General features: G+C 54.2%; 1 protein-coding gene across 1 annotated transcript in view; it reads right to left on the bottom strand.

The window, feature by feature from the left end:
• KIAA1671 (KIAA1671 ortholog) overlaps nt 1–5,607 on the bottom strand; it is a 64,868-nt gene extending 59,261 nt beyond the window's left edge. The window contains exon 1 of the mRNA XM_061466504.1: nt 5,426–5,607. The gene's annotated coding sequence lies outside the window, so the exon portion shown is untranslated. The remainder of the gene's footprint in view (nt 1–5,425) is intronic.
• Nucleotides 5,608–13,238: the final 7,631 nt, after the last annotated feature.

Genomic DNA, 13,238 nt, shown 5'->3' with positions numbered 1-13,238 from the left:
TACTTACACTCTTGGAAGCGCTGGAACGCACATGCCCCCTTTTTCCTTCAAGTGAAAACGGTGCAGATAACCAAACCTTCAGCAATTGAATCGTTATCTTTTCGTACTTGTTACAGCAGGCTAATGACCATCCTGACTCATAATCACTGCAACAGTACAAAGCTTTCAGCTCTCACACTGCTGCAAGACCAACGCTTATCTTCTTTCAGGCACGCAGCAGCTTTATTACTGCCCAAAACTCAAAGTTTGGGCACTTAATACTGATAAGAACTTTTAATGAACAGCTCTGTAAGTGGCTTTAAAGCAGCTCAGATTCCCTTCCTCTCCCCCCCACCATTTCCAACATTTAAGTGCATGCTCATAGGACATGACTCAAAACAAAACCAAGCAATGTTTTGGATAATAATCCTCTCTAGTCCCAGATTGCTCACGTTGCATCACCGCAATCACACAGCCGAAGAACAAATTCATTTCCTCTCCAAGCATGTTTCATAGTGATGAGTATTAAAAAAAAACTCAGCTCCCATTGTTTCAATGTAATTTTAAGGTATTCAGGAACTGAGAGAATATGTATTAACAGTCTCCTAATTATACAGATGCGCTGAAAAATAACCCCGACCAGCTTGGGAAGCTGTTTGAAGGCTTTCTTGTCTGCAGAAGTTCCAGCATTAGGTATTTCCAGAACAAACCAAAGACAGCGGGAGGCAGGAAAATAAGCCACCTTGATTTGAGAAAAGAATCTGAAGATTAGGCTGTTTCCAGAAGTATAATCTAGGCTCTTAAAAGAGGTATTGAAGCCTAGGCCTGAGGAAAATCACCATCCAGCAGATCTACGTATCCTTTTCCCATCAGACATTCAGGTCATACCAACATGAACTGATATCCAGTCATGAGAAAAAGAGGGAGACGTTACCCATGTTTTTAAACCAGTAGCTGCAAAAGGATAGGAAAGACTTACTGTGTTTCACCAAAACTCAATATCCAGGTTTTCTTAGTCCCTGTACTGGGAAAGCCTGCATGTTCAACTGCACAGGGCAGGTGCACCTAGAGCTTGCCAAGCATGAGGTCTTCCAGTTACACTGGTAAATCTACCAGGTCTGTGGCTGTCCAGAAGGCTGTTACGAGGATTCAGGACTAGTTTGCTGTGGAGGTAATTCCACAGCTCTCCTGTCACTATTACTCCGGTCTCTCTGGCTGCACACTCAAGACAACCCCACAGTGGCTTACACTGCAGAGGCTACTACTGCAATCAGTGTAGGAGCAGTCAAATAGACTTCTGAGGCAAAAGCAAAAGGTTTGTGGCGTTTTCCATAGGATGTCTTTGGGCAATTCCTACATACACAACAAAAAACACACCGAAACCATTGCAACATTCTCAGGTTCTACTCACCCTCATGCATCAAACACAAACAAGTGATACAGATTGTGCTCACAGCATCACTGTGAGCTTCATGCCCGGGCTTGCAGGATTAAGTAGTTTACTTCAGTCTGGCTTTTACAAACAGCCCACTGAATGCAGAACAATCTCCTATTCTATGAACGTCTCTTTGATGTATCCAATAGACATCATACTTTCCTCCCAAAGGCTGCCTACTACTTCACAATTGAATAAGGAGCCCCAAAAGGCTGCACCTGCATTATGAAATAAATTAACACATAAATCAGCAGAAAAACCAAGGCACTGAATACCTCCAATGGTATCATGCAAATCCATCAAGTCATGGAAGTGAAAGACAGCCTTCCAACCAGCATCATTCACATCCTTGTACAGGAAAACATCCTGTAGGTACAAACAGCTTGCAAAGAAGAACAGTGACATTACACTTCACTGGCTGCAGAACATCCAGAACTCGCACTTAGGAATGCACACACACACCCCTTTACTAGTCAACTTTGTAAGTGACTCCGCAGCTCACAACTCAGCATGACAACCTCATCTGCCAAGGGAAACTTCCCCAGCCAGTGAGCCGAGCCAAGTTACCAGCTCCGGTGGAATATCAATGCAGGAAAATATACCAAGGCCTAGAGAAAAACCTTGATACATGTGACTGCTCAGTGAGAAACTGGTACAACGTTTAAACACATGAGCAGCCTGAGGTATCAGAGAGGCAGACTGCTGCTGCCACCATCCCCCATGTCCCTACCTGACCTGCCCAGAGTAATCCTCTCAAATTATCAGACTGGTTTGGGTTGGAAGGGACCTTACAGATCATCAAGTTCCAACCCCCAACTGCTTCCCAATCAAACACGATCCCAAACCCCGTGTCCCTGGTCTGCAGAGCATTCCCACAAGCACTGCTCCATTGACATTTTCAGGACTGTGGGAAGTTTTCTTACCACTAATTAAAAACCCAAGGACAGGACAGGACAAAAATCACAAGGAGCTCTAACAACCTGGCTCTGGTGGGACTTGGAAAACCCACCACAAGAGAGAAAGCTCCATGACCTGAGATCAAACAAAGGCGAATCCCAAGGAAGGGACTAGGCAGCCAAGGCAGCAACACATTCCTCACCAGGGCAAGAGCGCTCGCTTTTCACTTGACAGTAACCAAGCACGTGTGAAAGAAGGGAGTGACAGGACTGGCTTCAAAATTATCTAGTAGTCAGAGAAACACAAGTGCTGAATGGAGCAGAGTCCAGGACAACACCCAGGCAAAACCACAGAGCAAGCAAAGAATCCCAGGCAGGACTACCTGAGCTCCCACTGACCTTCCACCAGGAGCTGCTGGTCAGGACTCAAATCCTTCACACAGGGTCTAAATTGTACCTTCAGTCCAGGAGCAGGAGGGGCTGCCACACTTGTCATAGACCTTGGAGCCTGAAGCTCTTCCTTTCAGTAAAATCTGTTTTATTTCATTTTCCTTTGGGAGAAATGAGGCACACAGTAAGCGTATTATTACTGTCAGAGGAGTCTGCAAACACACGAGGGACCCAATTAGCATCCAGGATGACAGTGCTACACATGGCTGGAAACAGTACTTAAAAATCAACCAACCAAGCACCACACACAGCCACCAGGATGGCAGTGATCAGAGGTGATAAACTGCTTCATCATCAGACATCAAGATTCTCCTACTCTATTGGCATGGTGTCAGTCAAGAGCCCAGGGCATGGGGAACATATCTGGGTACTCTGCCCTTTCTCCTCCAGGCTCCAGAACTGCAGCATGAGCATAAACCTGGGATTGTGACACGTCGTTACCACCACATATAAAATGAGACAGCAAAAACCCAACAAACTCAGGAACCTGAGTTAGGAAAGAGTCCTAGCTTTGACTTCTTTTAGGGACTGGACTTCCCATACTATGACATTCTGGAGTCACTTTGTTCTATGTCTTCTCTGTACTGGAAAAGAAACACTGAGCTGAGGATTAGTTGAGCATTGTCTGAGAGAAGAGACTTCAGTTTATGAGTGTATTTTCAACAAACCATACGCCTATCAAAAGTGAATTACAGGCTGCATCTACTTAAATGGGATTCCTACCTCTTTAATTATACTCAAGTAGAAAGGCTTTATAGGTTTACTCGCTAATAAATGTCCTTGACAACTTGTACAAGAAGAGGCTGAGCAGTGATGAAAATCCTACCAAATAAAAAAGTGAAAAGAAGTTTATAAAGTCTGGGGTTTTTTTTTTAAATAAAGTCTTTACCTGGGTCAAGCTGCCAGGCAGCTTTACTGGAATTCCTGCCCCACATTGTCTGTTTCCCTACTGCACCCTGAAAACATCATGGGAAAACAAAGAAAAATGGTATTTTCATGTGGTCATTAAAAAGATGCAAACCCTTCAGATTTCTGGAAGGGAGACAAGGCAAGGAAACACCAACAACCTTCAGTTCTGGCAAAAAAAGTACCTCTGAAGCAGCTGAACAACTTCCCAGTTACCCTGGAAACATAGTTCACCTCTTCAGCCTACCATGAAAACTGCCTGCAGTTACCAGGGTGGCAGGAAGCATCAGCTTGACAAAATGTCCCTTGCTGCGTGCTGCCGCTCCTGCAAGGCAGTACCCCTGTTCTACCATCAGCAACACTTCATCTCCAGCACAACTGTGCTGCTAAACTCCAGGGAATCAAATCCATAGGTATTATAAGAGGTTACGATCTCTCGTCATGGTACAGAAGAGCTCCGCCATCTGCCAAGTGTGATTCCCCTTAATCCCATTCCTCACACACAAATCAAAAACACAGGGATTACGCCACAGAAATAGAAGTCAAGTCAATACCTGAACCCACAGGATTAATCTCCTACGCTCAGACAGGAGAAATGCCACAACGGTAACGATGCTGCAAACACACTGGGGAAGGAAGGCAAAGCTCTTCACAGGACTCAACATCACGCAGGAAACAGCGATTTCCCAGATCGGTTTCACCCTTCCAGAATCCCAGCTCTGCTCCCTCCCAAATCCAGGCGCAGAACTCCACATTAACCCAGGGAACTGACCTCCTTCGGAGCAGCCTTCTCCACCCACAAACAGAACTCCACAGCCCCCATCCACACACAAACCATTTACATTTGGAATTTAGGAAGGAAAACGAAACAACTAAATTGCATAACACAACACAAATCTGCCCTCCCGAAGGCCAGACGGGCTTGTAAAACAAAGGGCACACACGCGGGCTGATGTGCCAACAAGCCAAGGTATGTGCATCTGCAACTGAAAAGAACCGGCGCAATGACCTTAAACGGCGCTTAAAACTGTTTCAGGTGTGTTTCCCGAAGTCCAAGGCAAAAGGGAGTCACATACCGCGCTTGGGATGCTAAACCTCTCCCGCAGACAGCTCCTCACCCGAGCAGAAGTCGGCTCTGCCGTGAACTCTTCGGGGGCAGAGGGAGGGGGGGGGCATCTTTATTTGTCCATTTAAGAACGCCAAGCACATTACCGTCACTAATCCAGAGGGGAACAGATAATTGCAGCGCTTACAAAAGTCATCTTGGATTACAGAAATAAGGCTCTAATCTGCCGCGCTGGCCAGCAGAACATTACACCCATGCGCCATCAAAATCACCCCCGGAGCACCCGCACCGGCGTGGGGCAGGGGCACGGGGGGATCTCCGTGTTCCGAACACAAACACGCACCCGCGGAGCCAACTTCTCCCCTCGCCCTTGGTTCTGACGCAGTGAAAAAGCAGCAGCGAAGCGACCCCACCACCACCATGGGGACGGACCCACGCGGACCCCACACCCCCAGCCCCGGTTTGCCCGCAGGACCCCGTGTGCGGCCATTAACCACCACACCCCCCCCAGCCGCCGCTACGGGGGAACGCGGAGCCGCGGGAGCAGCAGGGGAGCCCCCCCCCAGCCCTTCCCATGGGGTTGGGGCTCGGGGCGCTCCCTTCACGGTGAGCGAACCGGACACTCCCCGCCCCGGGCCGCCTTTGTCCCGCCGCCAGCCGCGCCGCGCCGCGCTCCCGCCGCCCTGCACTTACCCTGCGGGGCACCGGCTCGGTCCCGCGGGGCAGGCGGCCCCGGACGGCGCTGCCCCCGCCGCAGCGCGGAACTTCCCAAGTAACTTTGAGCGCGGCGGAGCCCAGCGGCCTGCCCGGCTGAGGGCGAGCGGCGGCCGGGCACGGCCGGACACCCCCACCCGGGGGCGGGGCGGGGCGGAGCGGGGGCCGCCCCTCCGCGTTCCCCGGGGCGAGGGGCTGCCGGAGGGCGGCGGAGGGGAGCGGCGCGGCCGGGCAGGGCCTGGCGCGGTCGGGGTCCGGGTCCGTGTCCGGGTCCCGCCGCTCCCCAGACCGAGCCGCGGGGCCGCGCCCGGTCCCGGTCCCTTCGCCCCACAGCGCCAGGAGCGGCGGCGCGCGCGCAGCCCGGCCCGGCGGGAAGCGCCTCTGTTGCCATGGCGACCGCGCGGCTCCGCCGGGGGTGGGCGGGGCCGGCCGCGCGCAGCACGGCGCCCGTTCCCGGGTGGCTCCGCCCCCTTTTCCACCTGCTCCTCGGTGGTCCCGGCCGCGGCGCCGGAGACCCGGGTTCGAGTCCCGGCCCTGCCAAATCCCCCCCCCCCCGCCCCGGGTGAGCGCAGCCGCCCGCCCGCAGCACCGTGCCGCTGCCCTGCCGCCTCCCCGGGCCTCTGAGCCTCCCTGGGTGCGGGGCAGGGGCGGCCCTTCCGGGTGAGCTTGGTGCCACCATGGCTCGGGCGCTGCGCTGAGGGCTGCAGGGAGGGGCCGCGGTGCCGGGGGTCAGGCCGGGGAGCCCTCCCCTCACAGCGCCTGGTTCTCCTCAGCCGCTGCCCCCCCAGCCATGGCGCCCGAGCACGGAGCCTGCCCGCAGCCACCGCAGCCGCCTCCAGGGCCGTGCCGTGGCTGGGGGGGTTGGAACGCTCCGAATGCCGCTTCCCGGCCTCGCAAAAGGTGCGGCCCTGTGAGGAGGCCAAAGTCGGCTCCTGGGTCAGGGCCGACGCCGGGCTTGTGACTCACGGAACCCGGGCAGGGCTGGGCTGGGCTGGGGCCATGAGCGGGTACGGCAGGAGCAGGGCAGGAGGACAGTACCGTGGCACAGGGACACTGCCGTGGCACAGGGACAGTGCCGTGGCACAAGAGCAGTGCCGTGGCACAAGGACACTGCCGTGGCACAGGGACAGTGCCGTGGCACAAGAGCAGTGCCGTGGCACAAGGACACTGCCGTGGCACAAGGACAGTGCCGTGGCACAAGGACAGTGCCATGGCACAAGGGCAGTGCCGTGGCACAAGGACACTGCCGTGGCACAAGGACAGTGCCGTGGCACAAGGGCAGTGCCGTGGCACAAGGACACTGCCGTGGCACAAGGACACTGCCGTGGCACAAGAGCAGTGCCGTGGCACAAGGACAGTGCCGTGGCACAAGGGCAGTGCTGTGGCGCAAGGGCAGTGCCGTGGCACAGGGACACTGCCGTGGCACAAGGACAGTGCCGTGGCACAAGAGCAGTGCCGTGGCACAAGGACAGTGCCGTGGCACAAGGGCAGTGCTGTGGCACAAGAGCAGTGCCGTGGCACAAGAACAGTGCCGTGGCACAAGGGCAGTGCCGTGGCACAAGGGCAGTGCCATGGCACAAGGGCAGTGCCGTGGCACAAGGACAGTGCCGTGGCACAAGGGCAGTGCCGTGGCACAAGGACAGTGCCGTGGCACAAGGGCAGTGCCGTGGCACAAGGACAGTGCTGTGGCACAAGAGCAGTGCCGTGGCACAAGGACACTGCCGTGGCACAAGGACACTGCCGTGGCACAGGGACAGTGCCGTGGCACAAGGGCAGTGCCGTGGCTCTTGCAGACACTGATGGTCCCGAGCAGTCCAGGCTCTGGATGTCTCCGTGATCCATTCCCCAGCTGCAGGAGCAGCCCCGGCTTAGCTGCGGGTGCTGCCTCTTAGCAGGTGCATGGATGGGAGCCAGCAGAAAGCTTCAGCAGCCGAAGCATCCATCCCTGCGGCAGCTGCAGGGATACGCGAGCCTCGGCCCCTGTCCCCACCCTGGCTGTGCACGCCCGCATCCCAGTTACGTTCAGATCCCTTTCCCTTGCTCCCAAATCAGGGTAATAGATGTGTTTTCCCCACCTTAGCCAGCCTTTTATCTTCGCCACGCACACAAACACAAAGGGATCCCCATTCCTTGCCTCATTTGCCTTTCTTTTCTCTGAAACCACGACATAACCTGTCCCCTCATCCGCATATCCCCCCTCCGTGCATGCAGCTCAGGCTGTCAGTGGTACCTGCCCCCATGGAAGAGGGGGATCCATGGCTCAGATCGGTGCCTATGCAAAGAGCATCTTCCTGCTTCTTGCGCCTCTTTGAAGTGGTTCTGTCCCACCCATGGCTTGGGAACCCCAGCTGTAACACACGGGGCTTTCAGCAGGTAAAGCCAACCACCGAAACCATCTGATCAGCTATTCAGGAGCCGCTGTAATGGCAGCACCCTCCACAAAACACCTACATGAGACGAGGGAACTGGGCGAGCCGGGCTCCGGAGGCTCCGCAGCCTCTGCATTCAAATGGGCGACTTCAAGAAGAGCAGGCACCTTCCCAGGAAGCTGCAGCCGTGTTTCCCACTGTCTGCAGAGGAGCCGCAGCGGGAGCCTTTGCGAGTGCCCCGGGACATGAGAGCTGAGAGCTTCAAAGGACCCACAGAGATGCTTCAAGCCCCAGCATGAGGCAGCGGCAGCGGCAGTGCAGAGCTGTGGTGGGTGCCACGGCACAGAGCAGGCCTGGTCTCGACAAGCCTCCAGTGCAGAGCTGGAGGGGCCATATCCTCACCCTCACCTGGCTTCTATTGCCCTGGGGACATCCCAAATGTGTGGGAATGGGAATGGCTGAAGTGCGGGTCCAGCACAGAGCAGGGAACTGTGAGAGCCAGGTACCCAGCACCAACCAACACACTCAGCCCTTGCACCCCAGCTCAGGCAGGAGAACACCATCACCCACCACCACCCATCATCACCCACCACCACCCATCATCACACACCATCACACACCATCACCCATCATCACCCACCATTACCCATCATCACTCACCATCACCCATCATCACCCACCACCACCCATCATCACCCACCATCACCCACCATCACCCATCATCACTCACCATCACCCATCATCACCCACCACCACCCATCATCACCCACCATCACCCACCATCACCCATCATCACCCACCACCACCCATCATCACCCACCACCACCCATCATCACCCACCATCACCCACCACCACCCATCATCACCCACCATTACCCATCATCACTCACCATCACCCATCATCACCCACCACCACCCACCACTATGGCTCCCTTGGGCAAGCACAGAGCACACAGCCCTCTAGGAAGGGTTTCATCCTCTGTGCTCCCTCCCCACCTGTGTGATCCATTCTCCCCCTGGTCCATCAGTGTTGGACCAGGGTGAGCCGCAATCTAGGGGCAGAGTTAACTGCAGAACCCTGTCCCATCACCCCATGTATATACATTAGAGCTGTAATTCCACCCTGCGGTGTGGATGGCAATGGCAAACAGACACTGCCAGCTCCATCTTGCACAGACATTTGAGCTTTGAACCTTTGGTTTATGATTTCACCAGCCCACCAGTGTGATGGTATGCAACCAATATGCAGCTCTCATACAGAACAGAACGACAGGCCCTTTCTCTATAAGAAGTTTCCATTTTTAAGCACATTCTTTGCCATCAAGCCCACAAAAGGTCCTGTTGGGCTGAGGCACCAGTTTACCAGCAGCTCTGCTTTCGCATGGGTAGTGCCAATGTTTCTCCCCTCTATGACAGAATTAACTGTTTCAGAATCAACTAAGAACTGCATTAAACAGGGCATAACCACCACTGGTGGGTGTAGCAGCCGGGCTGCTCTGTGATGTTCCTCTCTCATAGTCTGTCAGTGCCCTATAGTGGAGAAACGGGTTAATTGCATATATCCCATGGAGCGACTGCCAACCCACGTTACATGCCTGCAAACCTGAGGTCAGGCCATGGAGCCGGTGTGGAGATCCCAGGCAAACCCCTTTGCTCCTTCCTAAAGCACCTCTGGAGCAGCAGCTGCCCTGCTGCCTGCATGGGGATGTGAGCCTGCTCCTGTGCCACCTCTGCCATAACAGCAGTGGGCTCTGCCCAACCTCACCAGGGCAGTGGCCAAGATTCCCTCCTCTGTTCCAGCCATTAGCAACCTCCATCTCTTCCCGCTGAGGAAGTCACTCCTGGTGTGCAGAGGTCAGATGTATGCCAAACCACTTCATCCGGAGCTGGGGAGCGAGCATCTCTCTTCTCAGGCCCACGGGGGTTTGAAATGCACTGGTCCTAAGCAGTGAAGCACCTCCATGTCCCACCTTGCAACCCTCCATGATGAAAGTGCTCCCATGAAAACCAAAACTATCAGTGAAGGTTCCGGATGTGGCCTCAGGAGGAACTGACCAGGAGCAAACCGCACCTCTCAGGCACTCAATACTGCGTGAAGGTGCTGACTGCAGATCATCTGCAGAAAGGAAGGCAGAAAATCCTCCTGCTCCCCGTCACCACCACGGCAGGGGCCTCAGAAGCTCCTTTCCCCGCTCTTCATCCTCATCCACCGTGAAAATCGGTGCAGAGCTGCACAGACAGCACCAAGGGCCCAGCACAGAGCACAGAGGAGGGCACAGCCCTGCCGCAGCACACTTCTTCCTCCAGGGAGGCTCTCAACCAAGCAGCTATAGCCAGCAATCCTTGACAAAACAACAGGGATAATCGAGCACCCCGTTTGTGTGCCCAGCGCTCTGGGGCAGGAAGGAGCTGTTAGCATGCACTGGAGGGGAGGTTCTGCTGCACGAGGGTGAACATTCCATAGGTCTGGAATCTTTGCCAGCGATACAAACCCATCCCGGCCGCGCTATCAGCACACGGCACATGGTGGGACGTTTGGGGAGGGGGGAGAACAAAGGGAAGCAGATTTCCTGGGAGCCTGTTTGTGTTTCCCGAGGCAGAGCAGTGACTCAGATTTCAGCGCGCGCCTGTACCGCGGCCAACAACAACAACGCTGTCAGCCGAGGCGATAAAGGCCAGCGAGTGGCTTTGTTCCATTTGCTGATCTCAGAACAGCTCGAACTTGTCCACCCCAGTCCCTAAACCAGAGAGCACGAATGAGCCCTCACAGCATCTTCCTCCCGAACAACCGAGCTCCTGGAAGCTGCCCAGAAAACGGACTTCAGCCTAAAGCAGCCCAAATGACCTCAGTTGGTGCATGGTCACGGATGGGAGCTTTCTGCTCTCAATGCCACCCCAGTGCAGCAGATAGAAGTGCTGCAGAAATGCTTTCGCTTTCTGAGAATTGCTCCAGGAAAAAGCACTCCACTTCCTTGTGCTTCAGGAGCAGCTCAGCACATCCCTGCTCTTTCGTCTCCTGTGCCTGAGCTTGTTTCTCATGGCTGTGAGCTACATCCGCAGCTCGTTGGAAACACCACGGCTCAAATCACTGCAGCACACTCGGATCTAGCAGGAAACTCCAAACCCCAGGCTGGCAAATCCGCTCCTGTCCTACAGACTTTGGGCTCACAGTGATGCTGGGCAGGGTGAGGAGCCCCAGCTGCCAGCACGGTTCATGCTGGTTCCCCTCACCCTGGCATCGGGGTAAGTTAGTGCCGCCTGGGCCAGCCAAAACGGGGCTTTCCAAAGGATGTGCCCGGGTTTGCTGCTCTGTGGGTAAGCCTTTGTGCAATGGCTTTATTTTCCTTAGCAAAAAGGCATCCTGGAATACGTGTTAGAACACCTTCACAGTCAGACATAGCCAGAGGGGCTACCAGGACAGCGCAGTCCTGTGCAAAGTAGGTGTTTAGAGGAGAAGTACTTTGTTTGCATGGAGGTTTAACATGTTCATTCACGCATGTTAATGATGTGTTATAAACACCCCGCTCCTTCCTGGCATTGAGGTGCTGTATGGGTGCCCTGTGCCACAGCAATGCAGGGAGGGTGACTGGGACCAAGCCCTGGACTTACCCCAGAGCTCCTCGTCCCATCCAACCCCACCACCGCCACGGGCTGCCCTGGACATGTGCCATGGAAAACTGGTTTGGCAGCAGCAGCAGCAGCCTCAGGGCTCAGACTCATGCAGCAGAGGAGCAAAACAGGCCACGGAGAACACTGGGGTTGCCACCACCCTCCCAGGAGCTGCCACCCAAAGTGGCATCTCCTGAAGTGCCCGTCTGCAGCCCTGGGAGCTTTTCTTCCTGCAGCAGCTAGGGAACCACCACACTGCAGGCTGGGGTCTCCTCACTGCAGGAGGTGGCAATCCTGATGGAAATCTCCGAGCACTTCAAAGCACAACCTCGGGATACCTGCTTGTGTGGGAAAACATCCCCGTTCAAAATGAATGAAACTCACTTCTAGGATCATTTGCTCCCCACAGCGCCTTGCAGCCTCAGTGCAGAGCACGTGGGCTTTCACACCTCGGGGACCAGGCCTCTACTGGTTAAGTTGCCAGCTAATACCAGGTAAGTAACATGGGCTGGTGGAATCCCCCCTGGCACTTCACAAACTGTGAGTTTGGGAGTGTCTTCACGAGCCTTTGGAAGCCCTTCGCTGCGAGCCTGCTCTGAAACCTGGTGCTGTGCCATAAGAGCAAACAGGCCCCAAGAAGCAAACGTAGGAAGGGTTAATTAAATGCCAGGTTGTATTTAATTAAGCCTCTTCTCGCACTAAGTACGTCGAGGCAGGAATCTGGAGCTCACATCCACCCTCGCTTTTACTCCTATCCCATGCATTACGTTAGAAATGCATTGAAACTCGCTTGATGTTGCTTCAAACACGATGCTGGGACCGATGCAAATCCTTTCTCTCTTCCCAGTGCAGGAACAGGAGCCGACAGCACATCGCGAGGAGGTGGCTAATGACACCGGGTGCTCCTGGGGTCACCATTCACATCTCCCCACACACAGCACTCTCCCCAGAGAGCACCCAAAGACCTTCTGGAGGCTGCAGGGATGCCAAGTGCCAGCCCTGCACACAGGCAGGACCCTGCTGCCTTTCTGATGCCCTCCACAGCCTCTGTGTTAGCAGGGACCGGCGCAGCCATAAAGAACCACCAGGACGGTATCGGTTTGAAAATACATTAACCATAGAGAATAGAGCTTTAATTCTTCTTTCTGAACAACAATAAGGAACAGTTGACATAAAAAACAAAAGCATGGATAAAATAATATAAAACAGATATTGTACCACAGAGTGGAATTCAAATCATCCCAGAACATTAGCAGCACTTCTACAAATATATTAAAAGCTATAGTGCTTGTTAAGCTCAATAGAGCAACTCCCAGAGACCAAAATGGCATCAACAGAGAAAAGCAGCAATTCAGTGTAGGGCAACAGAAAAGTCTAATGCCAGGACATCAGATACATTCATAACCCTGCTGTGGAGAGGTAACCCCGTGTCCCACAGAGCTTGGGATGGTTCCTGGCATCTCCACAACGGCTGCAGCAGGGCGACAGCCCAGCGCCAAGCTCTGCAGAACACACCTTAGCACAAGGGAGGTGACAGTCGTGGGTCTATGACTGGATTACCAACACAGGTTCTCATTAGTTCTGTTTGTGAATGACACCTTTCTCCTTCCCTGGCTCCTGGGAATTAACCTCCCAGAGGAGACTGAACTTCTAAGGATGTAAGTGGATCTTACGTGTTGTGAAAAGGAAGTTTTTAGTACCTCGGTATCCAGGATTTGCCTTTGCAATCCTTTCCCTTCCTCAGCGCTGAAGCCACACCTATCCTCAGACCTTCCAGGTACCTTGAACATTTTGTGCATAGTTTAAATCTTAGC

The sequence above is a fragment of the Pezoporus flaviventris genome, unplaced genomic scaffold, assembly GCF_033815535.1.
Source record: "Pezoporus flaviventris isolate CSIRO_AGI_PZ_B2104156 unplaced genomic scaffold, CSIRO_AGI_Pfla_v1 ptg000041l, whole genome shotgun sequence".
Taxonomy (NCBI): domain Eukaryota; kingdom Metazoa; phylum Chordata; class Aves; order Psittaciformes; family Psittacidae; genus Pezoporus; species Pezoporus flaviventris.
This window is presented reverse-complemented; position numbering and strand designations above follow the sequence as displayed.